The sequence below is a fragment of a genome, unplaced genomic scaffold (genome assembly GCF_019419815.1).
Source record: "Pyrus x bretschneideri cultivar Hongxiangsu unplaced genomic scaffold, Pyrus_bretschneideri_v1 Contig11, whole genome shotgun sequence".
Lineage (NCBI taxonomy): Eukaryota > Viridiplantae > Streptophyta > Magnoliopsida > Rosales > Rosaceae > Pyrus > Pyrus x bretschneideri.
Genome location: NW_025999402.1, coordinates 2,476,820 through 2,495,443, shown reverse-complemented (window position 1 = coordinate 2,495,443; position 18,624 = coordinate 2,476,820). Strand labels below are relative to the sequence as shown.

General features: G+C 35.2%; 1 non-coding gene and 1 pseudogene across 1 annotated transcript; one reads left to right on the top strand and one right to left on the bottom strand.

Annotated features, from left to right (window-relative positions):
* Positions 1 to 1,042: 1,042 nt before the first annotated feature.
* LOC125472609 lies at positions 1,043 to 3,909 on the bottom strand (annotated as a pseudogene).
* An 8,174-nt stretch (positions 3,910 to 12,083) lies between these two features.
* Positions 12,084 to 13,765, top strand: LOC103938689. Its single transcript, XR_007254527.1, has 3 exons — positions 12,084 to 12,254; positions 13,251 to 13,391; positions 13,480 to 13,765. It is a non-coding gene; the product is annotated as an uncharacterized LOC103938689 (transcript).
* The last annotated feature ends 4,859 nt before the right edge of the window (positions 13,766 to 18,624 follow it).

Sequence of the window (18,624 nt, the reverse complement as noted above, 5' to 3'; positions counted from 1 at the left end):
GAAAGTTTCATCCTGCATTTGCTCCTGTCCCCTTACAGCCATGCATGAATGTTAGTGGCAATGAATTTTGGAGGAGATTTGCCACATTAATTGAAGCATAATCCCTAAAACTAGACGGTCAAACTTCTGTTCCAATTATTGTACATGTATGAGGGTCTTATTGTTTAGGAGTAGATAAGGTCGGAAAAGGCGCATGTTTCAACCAATAATGTTATTTGAATCACTCTTACTCATCACCTATACTAGAGAGGTGAGTACGTACGTCCCACGTATGGAAACCAACCCTACAATGTGATCAAGGCTATCAAAACGAGATCCCAATTCATTTCGAATTCAAACTAGACAACAAGGACGCAACTTAATCACATGCAAGAGAAACTATTAATGCGTGTAAAATCAAATTGTAGTAATCAATTAAAACAATAATGAATTGTAAGTAGTCACGCTGAAATTCGTTAACATGTTATATATAAGATAAAGTAAAGATTCATTAAAAGAAGATTAGAGGGAATGCAATTTTCGTAAGGATTATTATGAACAGCTGTTAATTATAAGATTTTAAACACAAGATTATCAATATTTTGTAATAGGAACTTATGTGGAGGTCTGATGTGATGGGCAACGCAAATCTCTAATAGTGCAGAAACCTATCACTTGCTGATTTGGGGCCCAATGCGATTTAGACCATTTACATTCGTCCATAAAGGGAATACAGTTTAGAGAGAAATCCAAATGATGTTCATACATGAGGTTGTTTTTTTATCAATAAATGATATTCCAGCAAGGGGACGGGATAATTCACTGAAGAGGTATTATATTCAAAACAAATATTAAATGTTATTATCATTCGTTTAAATCGAACGTATAACTTCACTTTTTCATACAAAAAAATATTAGTAGACTAGCTATAAAAATGTATCCTTGTTAGAAAAATACGAGATAAGAAGTAACCTAATTAAATAAGTAAAAGACTGTCATATCATTTCATGAATAAATTAGGGCACTGTCAACAGAGAAAGCCAGAAATGTCGGAAGCTGAAAGTCATCGAAGAGAGAGAGAATTTTGAATTACAATATCCTCATTACAACTTGATAATCATTACAAGACTTTGACTTTATTTATAAATACACTCAGTATAACTGTCCCAAGACTTGTTAGAGGACCAATGATGTAATGACACATGACACTCACTACATTTGACACATGGCACACTATAACTAAACCCTTATATCCTAACAGGTACATCCTAACAGGTACCTCAATTATTAATAATTAATAAGGTATTTTGATTTTAGACAAACAATGATGACCAACTTAAACAATACATTTGTCACCAGGTTTATTACAAAGTTATTCATTTGGAACCAAACGAATGAAATTGACCTCGGTATTATAATTTCAAGAATACAAAATGAAACAGTATCTTGAGGAGTCTTCCAAACAACTTCTAACATTTGGGCAGATCAAGTGGTGGTGGAGGCAAAGTAGATTCTGGCGTCCCTCCATTTTCAACCTCAAAAGCCATGGCCAATCCCCAAGGCAAATGAACGTCCAAGTGACAATGCACGAACCAGATACCTGAAACAATAATTTAAAACAAATAATCATAAATTATTTATTTATAACAGATTTCAAATACAAAGAAACTTAATTAATGAGATGATTAAGAAAACTAACCAGGATTATTTGCTCGAAACCTGATCACAGCCCATCCTCCGACCGGAACACCAATTGTGTTACGTACTTGCGGATTAACGAAGTTAAATTTTTTGGATCATTAATCGGATCGTAATTTCCAAACCCTTGTGCCAATACGTGGAAATTGAAGCCGTGGATATGCATCGGGTGGTTCTCGATGGCCAAAAACGCTGTGTTCTGATACACTAATTGTACTGTCGAATTGAACTTTAGCGTCTTGACCTTGGTTGATTTTGGCGCGAATATCAGGGATAGGTCGAGGCTAAGGTTTGTGTCCGTGTAGTCAAACTTGACCGGAGGCTCATTGGGAAAATCTCTAGTGTAGACCCCGCTCACGTTGTTAAAATGTGCTTCCAGCATGGACGTATTGGTCGGGGTCACGAATGACTCATTATTCATGCTCGCAGATAATCGGCTATTAAATATGGCTTGACACGTGGCATTTTCGGGACATGTCGCTAAGTTAACGCCAACTGTCACAAACATGTGCTCGTCCACCTCACGTGGGACTGGGACCCAGTGGGGCCCACCAGGGAAGCCAGTGAGATTGGTGAAGAACTTGTTGGCCAACGGCGTGTCGCTAGGGTTGGGCATAGGGGGCATAATGGGGGTTGATGACGTGTAGCCCTTGTAGACGATGATGCCTCTAGTTGTCGTGTTATCAAAGCCAACGGCGGTAGCATCAGCACTAGCGTAAGGAGTGGCGGCCATGTAATAAGATCCGTTAAGTTGATTGAATTTGACGAGAACATCGGTGGTCTGACCGGGTGCAATAACCACCACGTCTGTGGCATAAGGAGTCGTGTATGAGGCGTCAATGGCAACAACTGTCATGCTGTGATTCGCTATCTTGAAGAAGAGCTCGGTATTGAGTGCAGCGTTGATTAGGCGTAGCAGGTAAGTCTTTCCTCCCACCACACTGAGCTGATATGTTTCTGATAATTTGATGTCAATTTGTTAATATTCATCATGCAAAAATAACATATAAACTAAATTAATAAATTTACGAGTATGCATGTATGCATGGTTACATACGATTTTGAGAGCAGTCGTAGAGATCGCCAGGAAGTCCATTGATGGTGTAAGCATTTGAAAGGTTAGGAGCTATTCCTTTGGATAGGCCATCTTGCTCAATGTCGACCACATTGCCATTATACCAATCTCCTGCAATTCCATCAAACAATTAATATATAATTAGTCATCAAAATTACTACTTGAAGTACGTATTAAGATTAACGTTAAACAAGTTGAATGAGTTTAATCGTTAATTACCTAATATGATGGGAACTTCTTTGGCTGGCTTGGGGAATGGGAAGGATCGACCAGCTTTCGGGTGTATTATAAGCGCTCCGTGGACAGTTGCGCGGAGCCACGAAATGTGGGCATGCCACCAAAGGGTGCCTTCTTGTCCAGTGATATTAAATTTGTAAGTATAGCTTTGTCCGGGGGGTATAGGACATTGAGTTACGTATGCAGGCCCATCTGCCCATACACTCAGAAGCTGAAAGATTCCATGCCTGCATTAAGAAAGAAACTATACAAAATGAACAAAACTTTAACTCAACTTTCCCCTTGGGGGTTGTTAAATGGTTTTGAATAATTGGTATTTACCAGTGAATAGTAATGTTATAGGGCGACTGGTTTAAAACATGGATGATAAGTGTGTCTCCCTCTCGTGCATATATGGTTGGTCCAGGATAACTCTCATTTACTACAGTAATCGATTGATTTTGGCACAGTCGGGTAACAGTCAGGTTGTTCACCTGAAAACAAAGGAAATAAAAAAACAAACATGATCACTACTATTATTCAAAGGAAACATTCAAATATTTGGTGAGGAAATATGCATTATAAAATAAGACTCCAAAAGGGATAGTTCGAAATTGTCTCTAAAAACCGCTTCAATCACCCAAAAATACTTAAATTATTTTCATCAAATTGAATCAAGAGTTTTTTTTTTTTTTTTTTTTTTTAAACGCTATAATGTGCTTTTAGCCATTCTAGAAACAAAAATGAGCGTACCCAAAATTGAGCCAAGACTTACATTAAAAGAATGCTCAACAATTGCACCAGAGGCCACTGAGGAAGCCAATAGAGCTAGAGCACAAGCTAGCACAAAGGCTAACCGTGCCATATGGGGAACAAATTAAAAGAGCGATCTCAAGGGGAAAGGAGAGGTTTGAGAATCGGCTATTGTTATGGAGATATTGTGCTACTCTTGTGATATCTCAGAGGTCTATGGATGCCATGTTTATATAGGCATTTTGAAAGTAGTTGCAACCTATTTTTTTCCACAATTACGTGACAAATTAGGCAATAAATTTGCATTTTTCTTTGCAAGGACTTTGAAATTTTGAACATACGAGATATAAAATGGCATTGGTATTATATATCCAGTAAACAGTGTGATTAAATTGGTGACTCATCAGAGAGTGCTAAAATAAAGATATGAACACAGTCAGAAACTTGGTTATCAAGCAAACCGGCCATGTTCAATAACACCATTTTGACCGTGTCCAAACTGCAGTTTACATGCTGACGAACTAAAAAGAAAACGGAACTCCCGCGGTGTACTAGAACACGTTTGGATTTGAATATTACTCAATGTCAACATAGTAAGACATGCATTTTCCAATTAAATAACTGAGCTCTGAAGAGACATTAGAAATAGTTATTTTTTTTCAATTACAGTGGACAAAGTCGGTGCCATTTGTGTAAATTTGTGTAAATTTATTTTACTTTATTTTATATTCAATTTAGGAGCAATTCCTAGTACTTAAGAAATTAAAAGGTTTATATTACATCCCGACTACTCTCTTCAAAATTTATTTCTTAATCCTCTGTTGTATTTTGCTGCTCTTTACCTTCAATACTCATTTTTTTGTGTTTTACTTTATCCCATTCCATCAACTAAATCGAATGATACGTTAGTTTCGTTGGTGTGGCAGAGATTAATTCTTTTTTTTTTAAAAAAAATTGTTCAGGCTCGTTTTCACAATTGGATAATCTAAAACCCCGAAGATCACCTTGGCATGAAATATATAGCCCATTTTTTCAAGATTGTCATTGTCCCATAAGAGAATTTAGAAAGCAAAATGAGATATTGTGTAGAATACAAGAGGAATAATTTAAAACAAGGTAAAAGTTTGTTAAAAAAAATAATTAAAAAAAGAAAAACAAGATTAAAGTTCAAATGCATGTGTAATTTTCTTATCACCAAAATATATTAAAATCCACTTCAAAGAAATGCTAGGTTCACACTTTATTTGATTTTTTTTTTTTTTTGTTAACAGTGATGCAGGCAGTATTAAATAGAGAGAGTTTTAACGAAGAGCCCACAGTACTGTTCATTTTAACGAAAAACCACATTTTTACACTAAAAAGTCAATCCTGATACTATTCACTTTACTCTTTATTTTGTTCTTATCATTAAAACTCAAAATTTTCATACTCTTTTCATTAATTCCTTTAAATAAATAGTCAAATCTGCCTATCCTATACTTTTATGAAAAGTAATCCTTTACTTTCTCTGCAAATTGAAAAGTATTTAATTAATGGCCAGCAAAGAAAATAAAACGTGATAAAGTGTTTACTTATACGTTTACGGCATTGCATTTTTGCTGCAAGGTGACCCATTCATAGTTTGCATATGATTTAATATTCCGATACATAAGATGCTGGATTCGGACCTATGCGTCCGGGTTCTAAACTCTCCTAAACTCAAAATTATTTTAATAGTTTAAAACTTCCCTCTTCCTTCTAGTAATAGAAAATTTTAAAAATTTAAAAAAAAAATAAAAAAAAAAAGGCCATGCATAGTTTATTGTTTCTATTAGGCAGGGCCGGCCCTAAGGGTAGTTCATGTAGGCGTCCGCCAAAGGTTTTTAAAAATTTTATATATCCTGTAAATAACATTTTAATACAAAAAAAAAAATCATAATTCTGGTACAGTGGAAATGTTCGACTTCCTTCAAAACATGGAGTTGCCTTTTTAGTCATTAGTTTTTTCTTATTTTTCAAATTTAATCATTGTCCATCTGTCCAAATGCATAGAAAGTTATAAAAAATCAAGTCCCTTTGCAATCTTTTTTTCTTTCAACTTCCCAATCTCTCCATTTCTATCGAATGTTTAAATCAACTATCACATGATCTTGAAGATTATTCTTTAAGGTAATCAAAACTTTGAATTTATATTTTGCTTTTCAATAATTTATTATTTACTGGAATATTCGATTTGTTAGTGTGATAATGATTTTAGAAAAAACACAAGTTAAACAATTGGTTTTGAATTTATTATATTCGTCAATCAAGTTTTATTATTTTTTACTCTCTTGATCATCAGGTTTTATTGTTCTTCACTCTCAATCTTAAACTCTTGACTGAAAATATTAAGTACATTTGCATCTAAAAATGTGAGATGTGTAACATTTAAGTAATGTTTGTATATCTATCTTCTTTTGATATTAATTTTCAATGATATTTGATGTAGAAATAGAATATTTTTATGCATTTAACAAATTATTTTTTTATACATATTTTATGTATTTAACGAATTACTTTAGGGCATCTCCAAAGGAGATGTCAAATTGTCCAAATCAGCAATAACGGTAACAAAATACAACATTAATATTTTCCAACCGAGAAGCCAAATTTGATGTGGCATGACATGGATTGACATCTCTTCCCCTTGCTGCCAAATTTGACAGCACCTTTAAATTTGTTTAATTAATTATTAAATGCTTTTTATTAATTTTTTTATTGGTTTAAACCATTATCCTTTTGTTTCTTTTCATTCCCAATGCAAAGAAAATACATATGAATTATTATTTTATGTTTAAAATTTGACAAATCAATTGGAAATCAAAAGTTTAAAAATGCCAAAATGCCACTTAAGCTTTCAAATTTAAATTTTATGATTAAAATTTGACATCTCCTTTGGAGATGATCTTAAAGCCCCACTTCAAATGCTCGCCAAGGACCCCAAATTTTCAGGATCGGCCTTGCTATTAGGCCACCGACAAAATATTTGGATTTCGTTATGTTTTTTTTTTTTTTTTTTTTTTTCTGAGTGATACTATGTTGTTTAGTTTTTTTTTCTGAGTGATACTATGTTGTTTAGTTAAGTACGATAACTTTTTTTTTTCTTTTTATATAACGTGAGAAGGGGGATACTATATTGTTTAGTTACTTATATATACGATGATGAGTTTTACTTTTTATAAACGAATATGACATGGGAATATATATATTGTATAATTGGAGTATGAAATAATATAAAATCAGGTAACAAACAGAGAAATGCATCACGCATGCACGTGGAAATAATTAATTAAATTCGTTTTACAGATATGCAGGTATAACAATGAATATTCGCTTCTGGAGAGCTCCAGGGGGCAGATCAATCTGAAGACTTTTGAATAAGTTGCTAAGAAATTATGATCATTTCTAGCCGCTAGCTGTTGCTTCGAAATCCCACCATTGTAGCTGACCATTCGATGAAACCCTAAACCACTACACGTACATTTCCATCTTTGACCGATTAAAACCCCAGAAATTAAACAAAATTTCTGCTAGGTAGAAATCGTGAATCTTATTTTAATCCTCAGGTCATATTGAAAATTCGTTAATAGTTACGTAATTAAGCTACTAACCTAAACAGCTGTCTATAAATTATCGACTTTACCAGCCATATTGTTGACAAAATATCTACTTTATTGACAAAATAATTTCTGACTAAAATCGAGCTGCTCTCTTTGCCTTGGCATTCAAGAATCAACACCATTAGTACCGACAATCAAGGCATTACTTCTGACAATCGCCGAGGCTACTTTTATTCATCCTCGACGTCAAGCTAACGTTGTTGCCCATAGGTTCGCACATTTTAGTTTTTCTTTAAGTCAAGCTTGTGAATGGTATGATTCTCCTCCAAATTTAATCTTAGATTTACTTGTTGTGGATTGGCTCTTTGTAATGAACCTCTGTAATGACTTTTTATTAATAAACCTATACTATCGTTATCGTTTCCTAAAAAAATAACACCGTTATGAGAGAGAACTATTTTAATTTTGGTCAACTAAAGTTAGGTTAAAGAAAATTCTTCTATGGAATCAACTAAAGTTAGGTAGTACTTGATGGTTTGGTGATAAATAAAATGTATCCAGAAATAATATACTGGAAGACACCTAAAAATTCACACACGTAAAGGAACTTGGATCGAGTCTATGGGTTTGTTTAGAGGTGTTTTTAAAATAACTGAAAGCGCTTATAGAAAAAATATTTCTGGATTCCAAAAGCACTTAAAGTGCTTTTATATGCTTCTTGTATGAAGTATTTCAAATGCTTTTTCATAATTTATTTTCATTTTTACTAAAGATGGGTTCAAAAAATATTTTCACAAAAAGCGTTATCAATTGTTTTAAAAGCAATTCTAAACAAGTTTTATATTTAGTAGGTGTGGAAAGTTCCTACTTCCAACAATTTGATTATTTAAGAGAGATTCAATAAAAACTTCATGTTCAACGTGATTATCCTTATTATGCCACATTTTTTTTCACTTAAAATTTTTTTATTCTTTGACTATGGGAAATAAGACTATGAAGTTCATTCAGTGGAAAGTGGCAACCAAGACCTGGTTTTTCTACTTATGCTTTGCGCCTTGCGCGTAAGCTCTGTTCTCTTCATGTTCCTATCAAATATTATATAGGATATATATATATAATTTTTTTTTTTTGAAAACTAGGAACTTCATTCCAGGGCTAAGAAGCAAAAAGGTACACGAAAGCCTACCGAGAGGCAAACACCAAGAAAGACAGACTAAGGTGAAAGCAATGAAAGGGGATACATCCAGAAGACGCTTCAACCAAGTGAAAGCGTCACCCTAAACACCGCCACAGCAAAATTAATGCGGACGGAAGACCATCCTTGTTCAAAACATGCACCAACGAAGATGGGGGTCTATCGATCCAAACATAATCACACATCTCTGAAAAACCAACCGATGCAAGAACATCCGCCGCCATGTATTCTTCATTTTTTTTAAGCCTAAGAAAATTTAATTAACACGTTTATTATTATTTAAAACAATAAAATATGTGTTAAAATATTATTGGACCAAAATAAAAAGGTCAATATGTAGGGTACTCGTTAATGGAAAGAGATCCTCTCGGGATCCCTTCCTCGTAATCCCCAAATCAGGGGATCCATGCCGTTGAAATTTGATTCAACGGCTACAAATAGGGGTCCACTTTAAAAGTTATAATAACTTCAACCGTTTGATCAAATTCCAATCATACGGATCTCCTTATTTGGTTAGGAGGAAGGGATCTGAAGAGGATCCCTTTCCCTCTTTAATGAGTACCTAAATTAACCTATTATATATGTATAGGCTACCCGTGGACTTGGCTCCCCCACACATTTTTCTTATTTTAATGTACATTGTGTCCCATTGTTAAAGTTACCAAAAGTTTGCACACTGCCATGTGAGTTAATAATACAATCGTGCATCATTTAGACAAACTAGATAATAATATTAAACAAAATTAAGAAGAAAACTTTTATTTTTAAATTTTGGAAAAATGCTTATTTTTAGTTAAAAATAGGGGTTTAACTTTAGTTTGGACAATTGTTTGAGTTGATGTCGTGTCATTTGAATTAAATAATACACCCATGCATAATTTAAAACAAACTTGTAATAATATTAAGTTAAATTACAAATTCAAGAAAGAAAAAAAGAAGAGAAAAAAAAAATTAAATTTTGGTTTTAGAAATAATGCTTATTTTAATTTTAATTTGAGAAAATTTTTAGATTAGTTTCCGGTCATTTGGGTTAAAAAAATGCAACTATGCATCATTTATAACAAACTAGATGATAATATTAAGTCAAATTACAATCCAAAAAGAAGAGTTTTTTATTTTTATTTTTTTTGGGGTTCAGAAACAATGCTTATTTTAATTTAGAAACAATGAGTTTAATGTTAATTTTGAAAATTGTTTTGGGTGTGTCCTATCATTTGGGTTAAATAATACAATTGTGCATCATTTAAAACGACCTAGATAATAATATTAGTCAATTTATAATGTAAAATAAAAGGAGAAAAAAACTTTTCTTATGGGGTTCTAGAAATAGTGCTTATTACTACTTAAAATAGGAAAGTGTTATTCACACTCCAAAAATCTCATTCTACACTCCCCATAAGTGTATTTTTCTTTCCTAATATGGAAAGTTTGGAGTGTAGAATGATATTTTTTAAATACTAATAATAATTCCCTTAAAATAAATAGTGGTATGTGATGAGGAAGACAGAGGTTTGGTAGGGAAGGACTTCTCGAGAGAATTGATTGCATCTTTATCTGTTTTTCAATTTATTTTTGGACTATCTGTTGATAGGGCTGAAATGTGAACTTGGGCCTGATGTAGTTAACGGAAAAGGCTGACGGGGAAAGATTTCCTTCAGGTGCACATGTTGGAATTTAAAAAGCTAGTGAATTCTGGGCCTTTTATTTCGCGTGCTGGGCTCTAGTTCTTACCCCGGTTCCCCTTTAAAATTTGTCCTTATTATTAATAAAAAGTGGTTAAGTGTTTTTTGTTTTCCAAAAAAAAAAAAAAAGTGGTTTAAGTGTTTTTTTCTTAAAATAAAACTTGTGTCAAACTTTTTTTTTTTTTTTAACGAAAACTAATGAAAATAGTTTGAAAATTTTGAGTTTTAATGATAAAGATAAAATAAAGGGTAAAGTGAATAGTACTAGAATTGACTTTTTAGTATAAAAATAGATTTTTCGTTAAAATGAACAATACCGTATAGCCATTTATCACAATTGTGGAAAGATGTTAAGCCTTTGCATGATGTTGTGGGTTCAAATTCCGTCGGTGACTAATTTAATATTTAATCTAACAAAATCTATCATTTGACCAAAATTACAAGATAGCGAATGATTTCCTAACATCTAGCCAATTTACTTGCAAGTGGCCCTTATAAGTATTGAGCTCTTACATGACAGCGTAGGTTCGAATCCCGTCGGTGGCTAATCTGACAAAATCTACTATTTGATCAAAAAATCTAGCCAATTTACTCCCCTTTAGAGATGAATATAAAAAAAAGGTGAAACGATTATATTCACAATAATCTCTACAATTTATCGATGAGAATAGGTTCCAGTTAAATGGGTTTTCTTTTTATGAAGAAAAAAAATACTGTTTAAAATATATTCGTATTATATTAATATATTTTAATTCGCACTTCAAAATCTTATTATGCACTCTAAATTTTTTTTATAATTAAACATTACATATATGAAGAATGTACAATGAGATTTTTAAAGTGTCAATGACAATTCACGGCATGAGACGAACTGAATTACAAAATGAATCAACAATAATTTAATATGAAACTGAAAGTTAAACAAATAAACAAACTTAAAATAAAAAAATAATACTATTAAACCGTAGCGTGACAAAAAATTCTCTTTTTTTTGGAAAATAGAACTATTTGTTGCAGTCCTATTAGATTAGGAATGTAATTGTATAAATCCTAGTATATCTTCGAATATCTCTCATATTCCTATTAGGAGTTGATTACCTATTAAGAGTTGTAATCCTAAAAGAATAAGAAATTAACCTTCCCAACTACTATAAATAAAGGCACAATGGGGTGAAATAGAACATACCTCACAATTACACATATCTCTCTTCTCTCTACTATTGCCGCATCTTTCTCTCTCTCTCTCTATGGCCTCCATAATCGTTCAATAAATTATGCCTACAACACGTTATCAGCATGCTCTTGACGATGCACTAAAGAGAGTTTGATCTTCAATTAGGGGAGTATTACATTTTAATCATTCTTTTAATGATTAATTTACTATTTTATGGAATTGATCTACAAGCTATTGATTCAATTTAATTTTTCTATGTTAAACATGATACAACGCATTGGAGATGCAATTCTGATTTTCTGAGAATGATCTTCCTCAAATTCAAAGGCTTTTGTTGTTTTCTGCTAATCAGGTACATTTAAAATAAAGTAAGATATTTGAAACGACCTTGAAGCATGAAAACATTTCCCATGATGCATGAACCCCTCTATGTTTATACGTTCCTTCCGACATAAATATTGTATATGTTCATATTAAGGGTGGGCAAACGGGTAGAGGAACCGCGGGTCAGGGTGGGTAGTGTAGGTTCGGGGCGGGTATGGGCCGGGTCCTATTTTTTTTGGGAAGAAACGGCCGGGCCGGGCTATTGTTATTTACGGGGTAGGCCGGTTACTAAACCTTAGAAAAACAGGGCCCTGGACCGACCCGTTTCTAATTATAATTAACGGTCGAGATTGAATGATAACCTATCATGCAATATGAACCGTTAATTTCTAACCTAGGTTCCATAAACAGTTTCAGACTTTCAGTCTCACTTTCTCACTCCCACCTCTCCACCGTCCCTCGACTCCGACGACATCCCAGAAAACGCCCATCATCGCCGCTGCGACCAACACAACGGCACCACCACCACCCATCCAGCCATCCTCCGACCTCGATGACATCCGTTACTTCGCCGGCTACCGTAAATCTACTTCTCCGAATTTTATTTTTGTTGATGCGGAGGATCAGCAGCACTAGCAACTGTAGCATGAATAATTGGATTTGATTAAAGACTAAATCATTAAATCTTTAGGTGGGAGTAATTTGATGAATGCATGAACATTTGGGTGAAGAAATTGTGGATCTGTTTGGATGGGGGTGGGATTTGGGATTTGTGTTGGGATTTGGTTATTGATTGGAATTTAGAATTGGGATTGGGGTCGGGATTTCAATTTGAGTGTTTACTGCGTTTTTCAGATTTGGGTTTTTTTTTTCTTCTAGTTTTTACTTACTTCCTTTTCCTCTTTAATTCCTTAATTATAAAATTCAATTGCCAACCTCTATTTACAAAATGTTGATAAATTGTACATTGATTTCAAGTAAAGGCTTGTATTCTTTGATTTCATGGAGATCTTACTTGATCATCTTTGATTCAAGTAGTCCCTCCCTGCGTTTTGATCTTTGTGAATGTTTGATTCCAAATGCTGCAGTAAATACCTCTCTTCCTTAATTATACAATGTATGCTTCAAGTCTTCAAGAGTTGTTAGACTACTAATAGGGTTTTGTTAGGTGAATGGTAAATTATGACACGGAACAGAAATGGTTTCACAGTTTTCATATTGTAGGTTTCTAGCGAAAGATTAAATACTGCTTCGAACCCAAAACAATTGGGTTCTTCTTTATTTTTAAGCTATCTGTACAGCCTCCTTAATCCAGTCTGCGGTTGTACTTAAATGGTTTGTAGGGATTGTTGATTGCAATCATTTTCTATATCGTAAATGGTTTGTGATTGATTTCTTTAGTTTTTGTTGTATTGTGTTTATCTTTTCGAGATGTCCCTTCCCTCATCTTGTTTTGCTGCAGCTCAACTTTACCTCCATTTTTGTTGTACTCATTTGTCTTAATTTGGTCGTTTGTTTTGTGTTGAAGTTCTTGCTTGTTTTGTGATGTTTACGCTACATTGAATGGCATTGGTAGGGGATTTGCAAGATTTGTGAACATAAGAGATCGAGGTGGTGCAACCTCATTGCATTTAGCTGCCCGCCAATGACAGTCAGAGTGCGTTCATGTTCTTTTAGACAATGGGGCTCTTGTTTGTGCTTCAACTGGTGGATATGGGTAATTATCTATATTAATTATTACTCATGTTATAGATTTATAGTAATACTTTGACAGTCAGATTGATTGTAGTACCATATATGTGAAGCTACCCTGGAAGTACACCGCTTCACTTAGCTGCTCATGGTGGATCCTTAGATTGTGTCAGAGAGTTGCTTGCTTGGGGAGCGGATCGGCTTCCAAAAGACTCTTCTGGGTAACTTTCTTTAATCTATGAATTTGGACGATGTGTTGTTATTTTGGACGATGTATTGTTATTTTGGACGATGTCATGTAATATTGTTATTTTGGACTCTCGGAATTTGGATGTGTTGTTATTTTGGACGTTGGTAGTGCCGTAGTGGTTGAATGATAGAATATGTGCAATTGCAATATGTGCAAATTTTAGCTTTTTTTTTGGACCCGTGGACTCGGCCCGTTTCAATCGGGGCCGGGTAAGATCCGGTTCCTATACTGAAAACTGAAATGCCCGGCCAGTGCCCACCCCTAGTTCATATATTTGTCAATATATATATTTGTTTAATACATTGCTCAATTTTTACTATATGGAATTTGTAAGTCAAAGAATATAAATAAATTAGAAGCATATTAGGGTTTTTCAAACCCTATAAATTTTGAAAATGATTTTAAGATTTATGGAAACAACTTCGACTGAGCCACGGCCTAGGGTTTTTTGCATGTTGCTGGGCCCACAGACCTATATAGCAGCATACCAGCCCGTGGGTTTTCTCCTGGTCCAGCCCGCGCAGGACCAAGCTAGCCCGTGCTGGGCTTGTCCGTGCACTCGGCCCATCTTCAATCAGCCTACAGCCGAATGGGTGAGCTTCTGTTTGGGCTTTCTACCCCAGTAGTGGACCAAGCCCGATTGATTGGGTTCTTCAGTGCTGGGCTTCACGCCCCCGACCTCTTATCCAAAATGCCAGTGCATGCTGGGCTCTTCCCATTCCCTCTGCCCAATTTGTAGCAAGCCTACAGCTTGCACTTTAGCGAACTGGGCTGCTTTGCAGCCGTTTCCCTGCGGCCCAACAAGCCTGCAGCCTTGTCTCATGTACTGCGGTAAGCAATCACATGCTGGACTATGTTCCTTTTTCGACCCAATGCTAATTTTTTTTGGTATTTTAGATAATTTTAACCCAAATATTATAATTATTTTTGCTTCTACAATCGATCCTGTTTGGTCCCGATCTATTGAATTAATTAAAAGTAATCTACAGTCTATTAATCTAATAATGAATCCAAAATTATTGACCTGAAGATCACTTTTGGACATTAATGATTCAATAATTTATTTTTATACTTTGAACTCTTAACATACTTTCGTAGTAACGAAGCTCTCACACTTGAGTTCCCAAAGAAACTCAAATCCACTACACTTAGTTGTATATTGCATTATGTGTTCTTGCAAGAACCTCTCTTTTATGAACTAAACATTCATAACCTAAATTGAATCTATAGTTTCAAATTTAGTGCCTTTGTAACCCAAATATTTCATAAAACAAATACACCCATGAAAACCCGACGTTTTTCATAAACACCATGTCTTAGAACTCAAACGTTCTAACTTAGATGCATATGGATGATTCATTCACATAAGCACCAATCATAATATTGTTCCCTCTAATTCAATGGATTGTCGAACCGTCACAAGTTTGATTTCCCTTATGTGGACGTTTATAACATAAACCACTTTATGTAGGGTACACGATGTGAATCTCCACTTGACTATCAAGAAGTTGAGAAACCATTGTAGCCAACAATGGCATGGAAGAGCTGAATAAGCCTCTACCATGATCTTCATTCAAAGACTTATGCCCAAAGCATTATAAACGAAAGTACCTCCCGAACGAGGATTCCATGGCTCTTTGGCTTACTCCTATACACCGTCTAATCATGAAAGGCATTGCTTGAAGCACACCATGATTACGTCCATGAATGAACACTATTCTGAAGTTTATAAATCCGATCGAATTTTGACTAGAGAATATTTTTCTCTCCTTCCATATTTCTAACTCGCTCCTGAAGCAGCAGTGTAAAAAGTAAAAGTTTACCAAATTCTTGGATCTGATTACTACCACAAACATATGGTAGAATCAGCGCCTACCAAGGTGTGGCATCATGCCCGAAGCATGATCTTTGGCACCTAAGACCTAAAACTTTAAGAATAAGGGATAATATTCCCAAACCTTAACCCTGCATAATCTATTTTTGTCTTGATGGAATAGATCATTGGTTATACACATGTTCGTGCCCCTACCAATGTTGTTAAGGAGTACCATTCTAGTAATCAATATGTGAGACTAATTTTGCTCCACTGAACACCATTGGAAGAGCAGAATTTTGACATGGATGGCCTTGTTGGCCGAATCCCCTTAGTAAACCATTTACTTTGTGAACACATTTCCATGTTCTTGGATTCACATTTGGTGTATGTTTTAGTTATGGATAATCTTATTGATATTGTCCTCGAATATGAGTTAAATGAATCATGTTTCTTAATACATGTGACCGATTCAATTACACACGTGATTAGGCAAGAATGTGGGGAAGTTAGTTGTCTGAATGAATGCGATACTACGCACACTAACTTTACACCTAAATCACATCTCTAACAACGACTTCAGGTCTATCCAACCTGATTAAGAGCATTTGGCATGCTCCTTGTTGTATGAATGGTACTAAATTACCATTTAAGGGACCTTAAATTCTCCCTGTCATTGAGTTCTTAAGGATATTTGAGAGAACAATGATCATTAATGAAACCACTAAAGAAAATAGAGTGAAATATCTTTGCACCACCTCCAAAAATGAGCCTGAAGCTTTGCTTTAAGGCTAATGTGTTGTCTCCCAACTGGGAACACACCACATATGACCGACTTGGAGCCTGGTGATTGAGCAGTTTACTTGCTTTAACACAACCATTTGGGACACTTAGGTCGAACAATGATGCTACGACGTATCTCCTTACCTGAAGTAAGGATCTTGTGCCTATAAGCACACTTTGCCAAGCTTACTCATTAGGGAAATTTGATTTCTAAATCATCCCTAGCAAAGATACGAAACGACTCTCTTTTCACAGTGGATTCAAGGGAATATATGTGGATTAATCCAACCAAAATGTGGACCATATAAATACTTATGGTTTTGGTTGATGAATCGACAAACTGGTCACATGTTTGTCCACACACATTGCTGCTAAACCTTATGGCCGATTAAGGGTTCACCACCTTACTTATCCCTTAAAGTCCAGAAGACTAGATAATGCTGGAAAGTTTATATTGACCTATTTTGATAAAGTATTGCATATATTTTGGGTTTATAATTGAACATCAAATATCCATGTTCACCCCAAATAGCCTCGCCTAGTGATCATAAAGCGCAATTTAAATGATCGCCTGGATTTTGGTAACATACCAAGTTTTCAGTTTCTACCTAGGGCTATGCAATCTTGTATGTAGTTATGTTGGTCCGCCTTAAGATCCATTACCACCCAACCTATATGACGTTACAGTTGGTTACTGGGTACGAACCTAACAATTTTCGTATTTACGCAGTTGGGTGTGCATTCCATGTGCCAAGTTCCGCTGCCGCAACATACCAACATGGGTCCTCAAAGAAGGATGTGAATCTTTGTTGATTATGATTCTCCTTCACCTTCGCTCTCTTAGAGCCCTTTCACGCGATCTCTTTACCACTCATTTGTGGGTTGTCACTTTAATGAGATAGTTTTCCCGTCATTAAGGGAGATAAGAACGTCAACGTTCCTGAAGAATGGCGCAAATTTGCGTGGACGTTGCCCACTATGTCTCATCTCAATCCCCATACTGCACAAGTATGATAAGCAAATGCAATGAAGTCTAGCTTTCAGAATGTTGCTCCAAACACATTTACCAACTGCAAACATGCCTGTAAGGATAAACGTACTCAACGAACGTCGAGTCAACATCCCTGGAGGGTGTGCCGTCCCTGTTGAACAGTCTGGTACACTGGCGGATAGCCAATCAATCTGTCTTGGTTTGGAGCACGATAGATCATTCAATTCATAAGATTCACTTCCCTAGAAGAGGAAGACACAGCACAATAATGAATCTATACATGATCGTTATCTCAAATCATTTCCATCTCATAAAAATAATCCGGATTACTCCCGAGACTTGAAGTTCTTGGTCCAGTATAGTAGTTTGGATGAGCTAAATGGAATTGAAATGAGATTACTATCGATGATGTTTTCACTTAATAGTAGCTACCGACATAAATGAAAAGCGACGATATCGAACTGTGTTCCGTTGATTAAGTGACAACGTAGAACTGATTGGACAACCAAAATTACAATCTAGGTCAAATTCCTAACCAAAGTGTGTTTGAACCTGTCGTTCCTACATTGCCCAAGGTAACCCTGTAGTGTTACAAGTGGGAAAGGAAGCGTTATGAGATGAATGAAATAGTGCGATATAATGCATGCCTTATGGCACAAGGTTTCTCTCAAAACGTCATATGATTAATAGCAGCATTATGAAATGTGGTTAGTTGTTTCTCTATGGGGATATAGATACGGAGATTTACATATAAGTTCCTGAAGAATTACATGAACTGGTTCAAATAGTTCCAAAACCACAGAACACCCTCTTAACTTGTTTGAGGCATTCACTTACAATTCGACGGATGTGGTATACCTGTCTAAGTGACTATTCGATCAGTCAGGGATGAATTATGCCATTGCGTGTTAAACTATGAAGTCTTATTCTGAATTGCTAGAGTTACAGTTTATGTCATTAACATGAATCTCACTAAAATTCTAGAAGAGCTTGAGAAAACTGCCTTGCACTTGAAGATGGAATTTGAGATGAAGGATCTTGGGAAAACTCATTTATGCCTTGACTTGAAGTTCAAGTGTTGTTCTGATGGTACCTTGGTCTACCAGTCGAACTACACCCTGAATGTGTCACCTTTAAGTTTTCCCATGTTCGTCCATACATTATATGAAAATGAGACCTTGAAGAGGTTATGGAATCTGAAATTCCATATTTAAGTTCAACTTTGCGCTTTGTTGTAGTTAGCTCATTGTATTAAGACAAAACATCTCATTTGTTGATAATCTATTGGTAAAGATGTAGCACCGCACCTACACGCAACCACTGAATTGGTATTAAAGACGTACCCTGAATGTACTATGAATTTAGGCAAATCAAATCCCAACGTATCTCCACGAATCCAACCCTCCTGATCCTCGGAATGA